The sequence below is a fragment of the Drosophila tropicalis genome, unplaced genomic scaffold, assembly GCF_018151085.1.
Source record: "Drosophila tropicalis isolate 14030-0801.00 unplaced genomic scaffold, ASM1815108v1 contig_330, whole genome shotgun sequence".
Taxonomy (NCBI): Eukaryota; Metazoa; Arthropoda; class Insecta; order Diptera; family Drosophilidae; genus Drosophila; species Drosophila tropicalis.
This window is the reverse complement of record NW_027172788.1, coordinates 278,042-291,165: the sequence shown is the minus strand read 5'-3', so window position 1 is coordinate 291,165 and position 13,124 is coordinate 278,042. Positions and strand designations below refer to the sequence as shown.

Sequence of the window (13,124 nt, the reverse complement as noted above, 5' to 3'; positions counted from 1 at the left end):
CAATCAACAAAAAAATGTTTGGTTTCTGTTTGCCAGAAAAAATGCAAACAAAATTACCCTGCATCAAATGAAAAATATACTTCAAATACATGAGGCCAAATTTAAATAATAAATTCGCACTGGAGCCGCCAAAAAGTATGTAGGCACAGCGACTTAATGAGCTTTTTTGTTTTTTGTGGTTACTTTGTTTCTTATATTTTCCTATATTTTATGTCCTATTTCATGTTTTTAATAGTGTTTTCTTGTGCTTTCATTATGGTCATTCTTTGTTTATAGATGTACTATAACTAAATATTTATAGTTTTACACCAAATTTATTTTAAAACAATCTGAATTCCAGAAACATAATGGTGAAGCGCTGTACTTCATGGGAACCTATGTATATATTTGAGATATGTTTATGTATGAATGGATATCTATTTCTCTTTTTTGTCGGTTAGAAAGCAGATACTATTAGGAAATACCAATTTTAGGACCGTTCAAAAGTTTCTAAACACCGAGTTGATTTTGAATAAATTGGCAAAAATCATATGTTTTCCACATTTTATATTTTGAAACATAAACCTAAGAAACGTTTTTAAACAAACCTAAATGCATCTTTTTTTTTTTGAATTTGAAATTGCTAGTATATTGAAAAATCAGAAACTACCCAGAAAACCCGAGTTCAGCGGCCCCGACCCCGCGTTGTTCCAGTCTACGTTTCTGTGCCGTTTTTTGGCGAATTCAATTTCTTAGGAAAGGTCCCATAGGAAAAAGAATCGAAAAATGGTTTTCGTTTTTCGAACTTTTACGAATATGCATACATACATATAACGCTACTGAGTTTGAGTTTTTGAATTTGATTCTATGTTCAACTTTGTTTTTCCAAGCCTCTTCAACTTTTTATTTCTCTGACACTTCTGTCTTTGATCACCTTCAAATTTCTAATGACTCCCACTGGTTTCTGAGAGGACTTGGATTAATGCACGCTGACGCTAGGCATTCTGGATCAAGATAAACCGTCCTAATCTAGGTGTTCTTACATCCGCCCATCTCTTTTACTCCCATTTGAAAGCATTGCCTTAGCAACAGCACAATCTTAATAGAAGCTGTAGGCAATGTCCCGAAGATACCTTCTGAGATCTTGGTATTTACATTGCTGAATGGTACCAGTAAATATAAATATTAAATATTGCCAAAAGTTTAGCAACAAACCCCGTCATACTATTTGGTTTATAATTCCCCCGATGAACTCACACACCTGATGAATTTTTGAGCACGGATTCTTTTTAAGCCTTGCGTGCTAAAGGTACAGATTATTGTTAAAATTTCTATCACGCCCTTTAACACGCAAAAAAGGTATAACAATATTGGTCAGAAGTTTGCAGAGCATAGAAGAAGCATCTTTGACAATATAAGATAAATATTTATATTCCTGACTAGAACGATGAGAGTAGCTCATGTCGGTCCATCTGACAGTCTGCCTGGATCAACTCAAACTCCTCCTAGACCTCTTAAGCTTAAGGCATTGTATATTTCAGATTCAGCGGAATCGGACCAGTATATCATAAGAATGATCCATCATTATTTTCTATTTGGTTTGTGGTATTTAGATAGCAATGAGGGGAACAACCGGTCGAATATTATTTTGGTCAGAAAAACGGGTTTGTGTCTTATGCGATTCCCACCAAAACATTATTAACCGGAGCACATATTTATTTATAATAAAGTTAGGAATAATTAAAATTATTCATAGCTTTTAACCACAGCGCTGGCAGCTAAGGCCTTCGGCTTGATAGATTTACATATTTCCATAGATGGCTTACTTATAATTTATGAGGTGGCATTTTTGCGTGAGTTAAAGAGATCACTTCGACATACATTGAAACATAATACTTTATAATTCATCTGATTTTTTGATACCGCCCCGTGCAGTTTGTCAAAGAACGGGCATATACAAATGTACATACTTACATATATGTTAATATTTTAAAATCCTTTTAGTTTTCGCAGTGTGGTACCGTTTTAGTAAATTCTTTGTACTGTGCACTGTGGAAAACTAAAGCAAATTTTTTTAGCCGTGTCACGTTGTTGTTTTGATAGTGTGGTATCTTTTATGTGTACATCTAATGTAAGTTACAGTTGGTGGGCCTTCCTAGTTCAAACTCTTCACCGTAGATACGTGGTTTGATTATTTCACGACTATGTCCAAAATCCTCTTTTTTGATAGTGTTTAATCTTTGGAATGTAGGAGCAAACTGTATTTTTTCAGTAAAAGCTTTTCACCATATTATGGTCGACCATACTCATCTAATTTTTTTGTAATCAATGACTAGTCGAAATTTGAGGATGAATGACTTTCCGGGAACATGTTTTGGTCTAGCATCTCTTTTATTCGCATGTTTATCGTCTCTTCGTGAATTTGTTGTAGGTGTTGTATTTGTATATATTCTTGAATTTTATGATTTATCCACTAGCAAATTTCACGTGTTGCTGTGAGGATGTCGGCTTTATTAAAAATAAGGTCTTCGACATTGCTTAACAACGATATCGTTGGCTGTTGTTGCAGATCATTTAGATGCTCGAGGTTAAAGGGCTTAGGAACGTTTGTGTGATGGTTATAGTGTGTATACATTATTCAATTGTATCTGTAGGGTAGCGTACCTAACGAATTTTAGATGTCCATCGATTTTCAAGGGAAATAATTTTAGGAAATTCTGTCCCGTTATTCAAACTTTCCTCAACAAGGAATTACTCTTGGGGATGGAGTCGTTATAATATATATTTCATTTTGTTTATACCATTAATGGCCCTACATGAAAGAGGGTTGTTTAGAATCGATCGAGGGAATTCTGTTTCTAAGATGTCTGGTTTTAGTGTCCACCAGACATCCAATTTGTCTTTTTCTGTTGTTTTCAATACTATGGGCAGTGTTGCTTTGAGGCAAACGTCGTCTCGCCGTCTTCGGTATACCATGCACCAAGGAAAACAATTTTCGTAAATATATAATTGCAAATGGATGTACATCATTTTCTGTTTGCATGCTGCATAGCAAGTATATGCTCTCTCGCTTCTTCTTGCAAGCAAGACATCTAGCAAGATATTTAGCCACATGCTTAAACCTCCTTTGCTCATTTTCATTGGTGGATTTTATTTCCCCTGCTCGATCGGTGGTTCGTGTTTTCGCTTATCCCGGTCAAAAACCTGAAGCTCTTAATGGTTCGTGTTCTTGTTATTTTCTGGATTCGGAAGCTCTGTTTGCACATTGGTCATTTTATACCACGCACCCATAGGGAAAATGGTATAATAAAGTCGAAATAAAAGTTAGAAGGAAGCTTTTCAGACCCCATAAAGCATATATAAATATCTGCTGATCAACAGGCAAGTCGATTTAGCCATGTCAGTCCGTCCGTCTGTCCGTCCGTATGAACACACACCAAATTTGGTATGTAGACTCGTCCACTTCCGCTCCCGCAAATTAGATAAAACTGATTTTCTCGAAGACTAACAAAACGTAAGCCACTAAATTTGGGAGGCAGACTTCTTTAGTATCCGCGCAAATTTTTATTTTTTTTTTTTTTAATATTTTTCCACTTGTTGCATGGCATACCGAAGTCGACTTACTTGATTTTGTTTTGGTATAAAATGCAGTAAGAATTTATCTATGCGAAACACTTGAAAATGCATCGGTTTATTCAAATTTTAAAAATTTGTTTGGTTTTTTCTGACAAAACTGGCTAAAATCATTACCCATCTTTGTCAACGAAATGGGAAATAAAGTTTAATGTATGTGTGTATGTCGAATATATTGATATTAAAGTTTTACTCGCAAAACAGCTTTTTGTTTGGAAAATTTCAAACAATATATACATACATACATATATATAATATATGTACATATACATATACTGTGTTACTTGTGATCAAGATCGGGCTACCATATCATATAGCTTAGATAGGAACGATCGGTCGAGAACAGTGATTTTTGTGAATATTGTATGTAACCTTGTTATTTTTAGAGCGATCGTTATCCTCTGGTTTGTTGTTACCCTCGATTTTCCGCGAAAGAACGGCAAAGAAACAGAGGCTGGAGCATTGCGGACCATCTGTGTAGCTTGGTGTTTTATCGCATGTTTATATGCTAAATAAAATAGTTATCCGATTTTGAACAATATTGCCAATACAGCTAATCTAAGTAGGCACCGCTTTTTCAGTAAGTACTAAATTCAAACGATCTTCTTAACTTCATATTTTTGAGTTTGCTTTCTCTTATTTCTATTTATAGTTTTCGATTTCAAGCAGCTAACGTTTACAGCGCAAAATTTAAGTTCGAAACAATATTTATTTACTAGAATATTTCAAAATTAACAATTGTCGGCTAGTCATTTAAAATGGATTTCAATCCGACGATAAAGAAGTTAATGAGCGTGTCTGAGGAGACTGCACCAGTGGTTCAAGGTTAGCAATTTGGGCAACTGTGTAATCCGTAGCTAACCATTTTTACCTGTTCCTAGTCCCTCAAATTGTCGGCAACAAAATAATTATTATAAGTCAGCAGGATATTAGACGGGTGGAGCATATACGAATGTTGAGTTGCAGTCGGTTGACAGCAGAGGGTCATCTGGTGCCCACAATATTCCCGGATGAGCTTTTAGCATCAGCAGGTGAACATTTTACCCAGGGAGCACAAAGTGAAAGAGACTTCGCAGTGAGTTTCCAAAATGACATACCAGACCAAAACAATTTCACACCTAACCGCCGTTTCCACTACACTATTCTGTTGCGACTCGACATGTAGCCTGGAAACTCCCTCTAATGACAGTTGACAAGTAACAAGTGACGGATGTCAGAACATTCCACGCTACCTGCAGTACGGATGCGGCTCACCAGAGCAATCCGTGTACTTAAATAAATCATGATTTTTGAATTTTTTTTGGTTTTTATTGTTCACATTTGGAAGTGTGGCTAAACCTCTGAATCCATCTTAACCATTTTTTTTATGAACATTTTCATTAAAATATTTACTGAGTCACTACCAGTGACTTTTGTTAACACCTTTGTTACTTCGTTCTCACTTCACACTTGTGCCAAATTATAGAGCTTCCTTAGCCGCGAGGAGTGATTTTTGTCAATTGTCAAATTGTATTGTCATAAAAAATAAAATTTAGTACTTTTCTTGTATTGGAGGCTATTTCAAACGTTAATCGAGAGCAATTCAGCATTGTTTTCGAACTTGCCATTCTTAGTTCCGAGTGGTTTTGAGTGCACGACCCGACAATAGTAATTCAGATTGAACTAATTTAATTTTAGCCCTGGTATATTTTATTTGTCGTTTATTGTCAACCATGTAATGTGGCATAAGTAATTCGACCTATGAAAGGATTATAAAAAATATTTCAAAGTCGTCAATATCATGAATTCATAGAAAAATTTGCAATTTATTTTCGTTTTCCACTTACTCAAAGGCAAATTATTTCAAACCGAATAATTTGGCTTGGAAGCAGAATCGAGAACAGCTCTGATTATTTCCGTAGAAACGATCAGTCAAAAAATAATGCGATTATCACAAAATTAGTTAATTAACATGGCAGTTTCTGGCCATATCGATCAATACCGAATATTTCTTTCAATTATTCTATGTTTATTTCATTTATAAGAGCCGCATGCTTCAGCTTCAGTTTGTAGGCCGCTCATTGTGGTAAATTTTGAATTTTTGGATACTCCTTCGTTTCGCTTTGACACGTGAATAGGACTTTGGTGTCCTATACACCAAGTTTTCACTTGGTTGTAGTCGCTTCCAACTATTTCAAATTTGCATTGTTAAGCAAAGATGAACTGTCTCGTCAATTCCGCTTTTTAGTTTATCCAGTGTTGATAACAAATATTTGTGTGCCGAATTAAATTGACATTAGTTTTAAATGGTACATACTATCCTAATCTACTGTTTGACCCTATGAGTCTCACATTTGCCCTGCCAATTTTCACGAAACAATAAATTTGGTCTTTGAAAAATATAACAATTCCACTTTTGAAAAAAATGAAGGACCAACATAACTGCCAACATACTAAAATTCTTGCCCTCCCTACCATGACAATATCTGGACGTGATTGCCTTCTCCCCTGCCCAAGAGAATTTGATTTGCATGCGCATTATTTTGATGACTTATTGACATTTAATATTCTTCGGTGTCTTTAAAAGTTGCAATATTGGGTCGAGGCTTTATTCGTACCTACCTAGAAGAGCTCTTTTATGTATTAGACAGGATCAAATCATTCGCGGTTAATCCACAAAGATCATCAAAGAAATAAAGATAAGAAAAAAAAAAAACTATCGATTGTCATCAGCCGGCGTCTATTTTTTGTTTATTTTTTTGTTATTATTTCAGTAAATTCAGCCAATTTAATATGATTTAACGAAAATGTTTTCCCTTCTGGTCACCATAGGCAGTTGTGTCGACCTGGTGCTGCTGAAGCCAATTGCATTTGTTATTGAAACCATCTTGGCTGTGAATCATTACTTTCTGTGGGGCAGTTGGCTGGTTGGATATTGCCTGGTGGAAGGAGGACTCGCTGGATGCAATTTCATTCGATTCGGATATGCTGAAATATCCCGCTTCTGTAATGATGTGGGCTTAATCACCTTTGATGTTTTCGATTATGTCTATCTCGGGACTGAAGATGGATTCTGGCTTGTTATGAATGTGGGCCAAGGGATTCTAGCATTTATATGTAATCTATTGATTGCCATAGGAACAGTTGTCTTGTGGGTGGTGCTCCTGTTGCCGCGAGCAATAATTGCTTTGGCCGACAACGTGCTGGATGTCGTATTCAATTCTGTTGTCGAATTTGGCATGCAGCTATTGAACAATTTGTTTCTGCTCTTCGTAGGATTTGTTCTTCTCATGCTTATGCATACATATCGTCACTATTTGTACATTTTTATAACCGAATATGTTTTGGGTCGTTTGCGACTTATAATGGCAGCCAAAATGAGAAGTGCCTACTTCTGGACAGATCGACAATTGGCTTGAATGATGCAGAAGATGCGTGACACACCCATGGATGTCAACTCATTGAATTATCGTCCTGGTTGTGTAATTTGTATAGATCGTAATCGTAATGAAGTCATCCTGCCATGTCGTCACCTCTGCTTGTGCAAGGAATGCTCACAGCAATTTAAACAACGCTTCGAACACAGGTGTCCAGTTTGCCGAAATGCCATTTCATCCTTTCTTCCTGTTTATGTTTAAGATTTCCGTTCTAGTTATTTTGATTTACATATAAATATTGTTAGCAAAGATAAGACTGTCGCCTTTGAGAACTTTCAATGAGTTGTTTACCTCGATTACTTCAACTTTAAAATTAGTTTTCATATAGTAAAAAGACAATATATTTTTAAGCTTTCCATGTAAAAATCGTCAAAGAATCTCAACAAATGGACATAATATCGATCAAACAAAGAAAATTACAAAACACAACAACAACAAAACACAAAAAGATGTATACATATATATATTTAGATCCAATATAAAATGAATAAAATCCAGAGGACCAAGGCTAACTCCGACCGTGTCAAAGTTTCTATACGCTTGCAAGATTTTTGATACTTTTCCCTTATCTATGGCCTGCGAAGTGGAAAAACTTTCTATCTGAAATGAATGTTTGCGAAAGAACGGCCTACAATCTTAGCATAGCAAATAACGAAGTTATTGATCAAAGTCACTCTTTTCCACTGATCGCTCCTATGGTCAGATTCAAATTTGGTACTGGTTTAGACCGATCGTTCCTATAAAAGCTGCTTGATATAGTCACCTATGTATATACGCACCGACGGACAGACAGACAGACTCAGCTTCTCATGCTTTGTGGGGTCGGAAACGTTTTTTTCTGTGCGTTACAAACCTCTGACCAAGTTTATAATAACCTCTGCAAGGATATAAAAAGGGGGTAGAATCTGTGCCATTATTACTAATCTACATTGTAAATCTCTATATCAAAAACTGGTGAACATTTTCGGAGTTCAACAAAATTGAATTAAGTAAGTTGTCTCGCCGATTTAGGTTTACCATGCACCAGTAAAACAAACATATTTTAAGTTATTATAAAATTTATTTATTATTTTTATGCATTTATGTATTTTAAAAAAATTATGTTCACATGATCGCTCACTCAAGCATATGTGCCCCCACGAGCCAACGGCCAACTCTGGCCTTATGGGAAAATGTCTATATGAATACCTTGTCTATTTTTTGTTCGATTTGGATAAAATTTGGTATGTTGCTGGATATAAAATTTAAGTGTGCCAGATTTGATAGCAAAAGGGAGACAATCGGGTTTTTTCAAATTGCGGAGGTGGAAACAGGCATGGAAAAATTTTGACACAATCGAAATCTGCGCGTTTACTACACGAGTCTACAAACCCAATTTGGTGCTTCTAGTTCTTTTAGTCTCTGAGATCTAGGTGTTCATATGGAAAGACGGACGGATAGACAGACGGAAAATCAAGAATACATATCCTTTATGGGGTCGGTCTGTTACATACATTTTGGCAACTTTAATATATCATTTTACCCTATGGGTGCATGGTACAAAAAAAAAAAAGACGTGGAGCTCAATATATTCTTACTTGAAACTTACAAAAAGTGTCTCTTTCGACGGGGATAGAAGGATATTTGTGGAGTGACCTGACAATGTCTACTATACAGCTTTATTTATTTCGATCCTACCTTCAAAGTCCCGTTGGTTTTTAGTTAGTTAATTGGAACAATCTTGCAAATGTTGTCCGATTGGATCAAAAGGGGCCAGTGATGGAGGTTTGACAAACATCTTTTGCAAGAACAATAGTAGGACTTATTTTTGCATTCGGCACCCGGTTTTTGCGATTTACTTTGAAAAATTTCAGCACGACATTTCGAAACTAATTGAGAGTCATTTTGTATGCCCTAAAATAAATACTTAAAGAAATATCTGACCTTAGCCATGCCCAGAGTGGGAACAATTCTAAAAAGTGGGGTAGAAATCAATTTTCGTTGCGTATCACCATCTGATCCATTAGAATTACAATGCTTGTGCGGACACTCAGACGTATTTCTAACAAGAATACATATAATCTTTAAGTCAAATTTGTTTACTGAAATTTAATGCCACTACTTGGGCATTTATGTATGTATGTGGCTACATAGCCATATGTATCTATGTATGTATCTATGTATGTATCCATGTATGTATATGCTCATATCTGTCTACATATACATGTACATACATATGTATATGTGTTATAGCATTCTGTATTGTCGAAAACGCAGCATAAGCAACTCCGCAGCATAGGAATCGTCTTAGTCCTTATAAACATACATATGTACATGGGTCGTGATCGTACACATGTACGTATGTATATAAGGCCTATATAACCACGACTATGTACAACGTACAGACCCCTTGGTCTTTTCAGTCGAAGTTGTGACTTCAACAGTGGTGAAACAGTTTGAGAAAGTCGTGGTATTTAAGAGTGTCGATTATTTGTTAAATTAAAACAAAGTTAGGCTTTGCTTCCGCCGATTTGGATTAGAAACAATTTGCCACTCTTTGAGTTGTAGATGTGCGATGACTTTGTGAAGTTCGATTTAAAACACATCAAACTGAAAGTTCTGAAAAAGTTAATTGTGCAATCAACAAAAAAATGTTTGGTTTCTGTTTGCCAGAAAAAATGCAAACAAAATTACCCTGCATCAAATGAAAAATATACTTCAAATACATGAGGCCAAATTTAAATAATAAATTCGCACTGGAGCCGCCAAAAAGTATGTAGGCACAGCGACTTAATGAGCTTTTTTGTTTTTTGTGGTTACTTTGTTTCTTATATTTTCCTATATTTTATGTCCTATTTCATGTTTTTAATAGTGTTTTCTTGTGCTTTCATTATGGTCATTCTTTGTTTATAGATGTACTATAACTAAATATTTATAGTTTTACACCAAATTTATTTTAAAACAATCTGAATTCCAGAAACATAATGGTGAAGCGCTGTACTTCATGGGAACCTATGTATATATTTGAGATATGTTTATGTATGAATGGATATCTATTTCTCTTTTTTGTCGGTTAGAAAGCAGATACTATTAGGAAATACCAATTTTAGGACCGTTCAAAAGTTTCTAAACACCGAGTTGATTTTGAATAAATTGGCAAAAATCATATGTTTTCCACATTTTATATTTTGAAACATAAACCTAAGAAACGTTTTTAAACAAACCTAAATGCATCTTTTTTTTTTGAATTTGAAATTGCTAGTATATTGAAAAATCAGAAACTACCCAGAAAACCCGAGTTCAGCGGCCCCGACCCCGCGTTGTTCCAGTCTACGTTTCTGTGCCGTTTTTTGGCGAATTCAATTTCTTAGGAAACGTCCCATAGGAAAAAGAATCGAAAAATGGTTTTCGTTTTTCGAACTTTTACGAATATGCATACATACATATAACGCTACTGAGTTTGAGTTTTTGAATTTGATTCTATGTTCAACTTTGTTTTTCCAAGCCTCTTCAACTTTTTATTTCTCTGACACTTCTGTCTTTGATCACCTTCAAATTTCTAATGACTCCCACTGGTTTCTGAGAGGACTTGGATTAATGCACGCTGACGCTAGGCATTCTGGATCAAGATAAACCGTCCTAATCTAGGTGTTCTTACATCCGCCCATCTCTTTTACTCCCATTTGAAAGCATTGCCTTAGCAACAGCACAATCTTAATAGAAGCTGTAGGCAATGTCCCGAAGATACCTTCTGAGATCTTGGTATTTACATTGCTGAATGGTACCAGTAAATATAAATATTAAATATTGCCAAAAGTTTAGCAACAAACCCCGTCATACTATTTGGTTTATAATTCCCCCCGATGAACTCACACACCTGATGAATTTTTGAGCACGGATTCTTTTTAAGCCTTGCGTGCTAAAGGTACAGATTATTGTTAAAATTTCTTTCACGCCCTTTAACACGCAAAAAAGGTATAACAATATTGGTCAGAAGTTTGCAGAGCATAGAAGAAGCATCTTTGACAATATAAGATAAATATTTATATTCCTGACTAGAACGATGAGAGTAGCTCATGTCGGTCCATCTGACAGTCTGCCTGGATCAACTCAAACTCCTCCTAGACCTCTTAAGCTTAAGGCATTGTATATTTCAGATTCAGCGGAATCGGACCAGTATATCATAAGAATGATCCATCATTATTTTCTATTTGGTTTGTGGTATTTAGATAGCAATGAGGGGAACAACCGGTCGAATATTATTTTGGTCAGAAAAACGGGTTTGTGTCTTATGCGATTCCCACCAAAACATTATTAACCGGAGCACATATTTATTTATAATAAAGTTAGGAATAATTAAAATTATTCATAGCTTTTAACCACAGCGCTGGCAGCTAAGGCCTTCGGCTTGATAGATTTACATATTTCCATAGATGGCTTACTTATAATTTATGAGGTGGCATTTTTGCGTGAGTTAAAGAGATCACTTCGACATACATTGAAACATAATACTTTATAATTCATCTGATTTTTTGATACCGCCCCGTGCAGTTTGTCAAAGAACGGGCATATACAAATGTACATACTTACATATATGTTAATATTTTAAAATCCTTTTAGTTTTCGCAGTGTGGTACCGTTTTAGTAAATTCTTTGTACTGTGCACTGTGGAAAACTAAAGCAAATTTTTTTTAGCCGTGTCACGTTGTTGTTTTGATAGTGTGGTATCTTTTATGTGTACATCTAATGTAAGTTACAGTTGGTGGGCCTTCCTAGTTCAAACTCTTCACCGTAGATACGTGGTTTGATTATTTCACGACTATGTCCAAAATCCTCTTTTTTGATAGTGTTTAATCTTTGGAATGTAGGAGCAAACTGTATTTTTTCAGTAAAAGCTTTTCACCATATTATGGTCGACCATACTCATCTAATTTTTTTGTAATCAATGACTAGTCGAAATTTGAGGATGAATGACTTTCCGGGAACATGTTTTGGTCTAGCATCTCTTTTATTCGCATGTTTATCGTCTCTTCGTGAATTTGTTGTAGGTGTTGTATTTGTATATATTCTTGAATTTTATGATTTATCCACTAGCAAATTTCACGTGTTGCTGTGAGGATGTCGGCTTTATTAAAAATAAGGTCTTCGACATTGCTTAACAACGATATCGTTGGCTGTTGTTGCAGATCATTTAGATGCTCGAGGTTAAAGGGCTTAGGAACGTTTGTGTGATGGTTATAGTGTGTATACATTATTCAATTGTATCTGTAGGGTAGCGTACCTAACGAATTTTAGATGTCCATCGATTTTCAAGGGAAATAATTTTAGGAAATTCTGTCCCGTTATTCAAACTTTCCTCAACAAGGAATTACTCTTGGGGATGGAGTCGTTATAATATATATTTCATTTTGTTTATACCATTAATGGCCCTACATGAAAGAGGGTTGTTTAGAATCGATCGAGGGAATTCTGTTTCTAAGATGTCTGGTTTTAGTGTCCACCAGACATCCAATTTGTCTTTTTTCTGTTGTTTTCAATACTATGGGCAGTGTTGCTTTGAGGCAAACGTCGTCTCGCCGTCTTCGGTATACCATGCACCAAGGAAAACAATTTTCGTAAATATATAATTGCAAATGGATGTACATCATTTTCTGTTTGCATGCTGCATAGCAAGTATATGCTCTCTCGCTTCTTCTTGCAAGCAAGACATCTAGCAAGATATTTAGCCACATGCTTAAACCTCCTTTGCTCATTTTCATTGGTGGATTTTATTTCCCCTGCTCGATCGGTGGTTCGTGTTTTCGCTTATCCCGGTCAAAAACCTGAAGCTCTTAATGGTTCGTGTTCTTGTTATTTTCTGGATTCGGAAGCTCTGTTTGCACATTGGTCATTTTATACCACGCACCCATAGGGAAAATGGTATAATAAAGTCGAAATAAAAGTTAGAAGGAAGCTTTTCAGACCCCATAAAGCATATATAAATATCTGCTGATCAACAGGCAAGTCGATTTAGCCATGTCAGTCCGTCCGTCTGTCCGTCCGTATGAACACACACCAAATTTGGTATGTAGACTCGTCCACTTCCGCTCCCGCAAATTAGATAAAACTGATTTTCTC

General features: G+C 35.7%; 1 long non-coding RNA gene across 5 annotated transcripts; it reads left to right on the top strand.

Annotated features, from left to right (window-relative positions):
- Positions 1-3,478: 3,478 nt before the first annotated feature.
- Positions 3,479-6,441, top strand: LOC137572483 (uncharacterized). Of its 5 annotated transcripts, XR_011031665.1 has the most exons (5): positions 3,479-3,493; positions 3,999-4,192; positions 4,265-4,437; positions 4,494-4,687; positions 4,778-4,906. It is a non-coding gene; the product is annotated as an uncharacterized lncRNA (long non-coding RNA). The 5 variants fall into 5 exon arrangements; XR_011031666.1 differs by lacking the exon at positions 3,999-4,192; XR_011031668.1 differs by lacking the exons at positions 3,479-3,493; positions 3,999-4,192; positions 4,778-4,906 and adding an exon at positions 6,366-6,380 and having other exon boundaries at positions 4,244-4,437.
- The last annotated feature ends 6,683 nt before the right edge of the window (positions 6,442-13,124 follow it).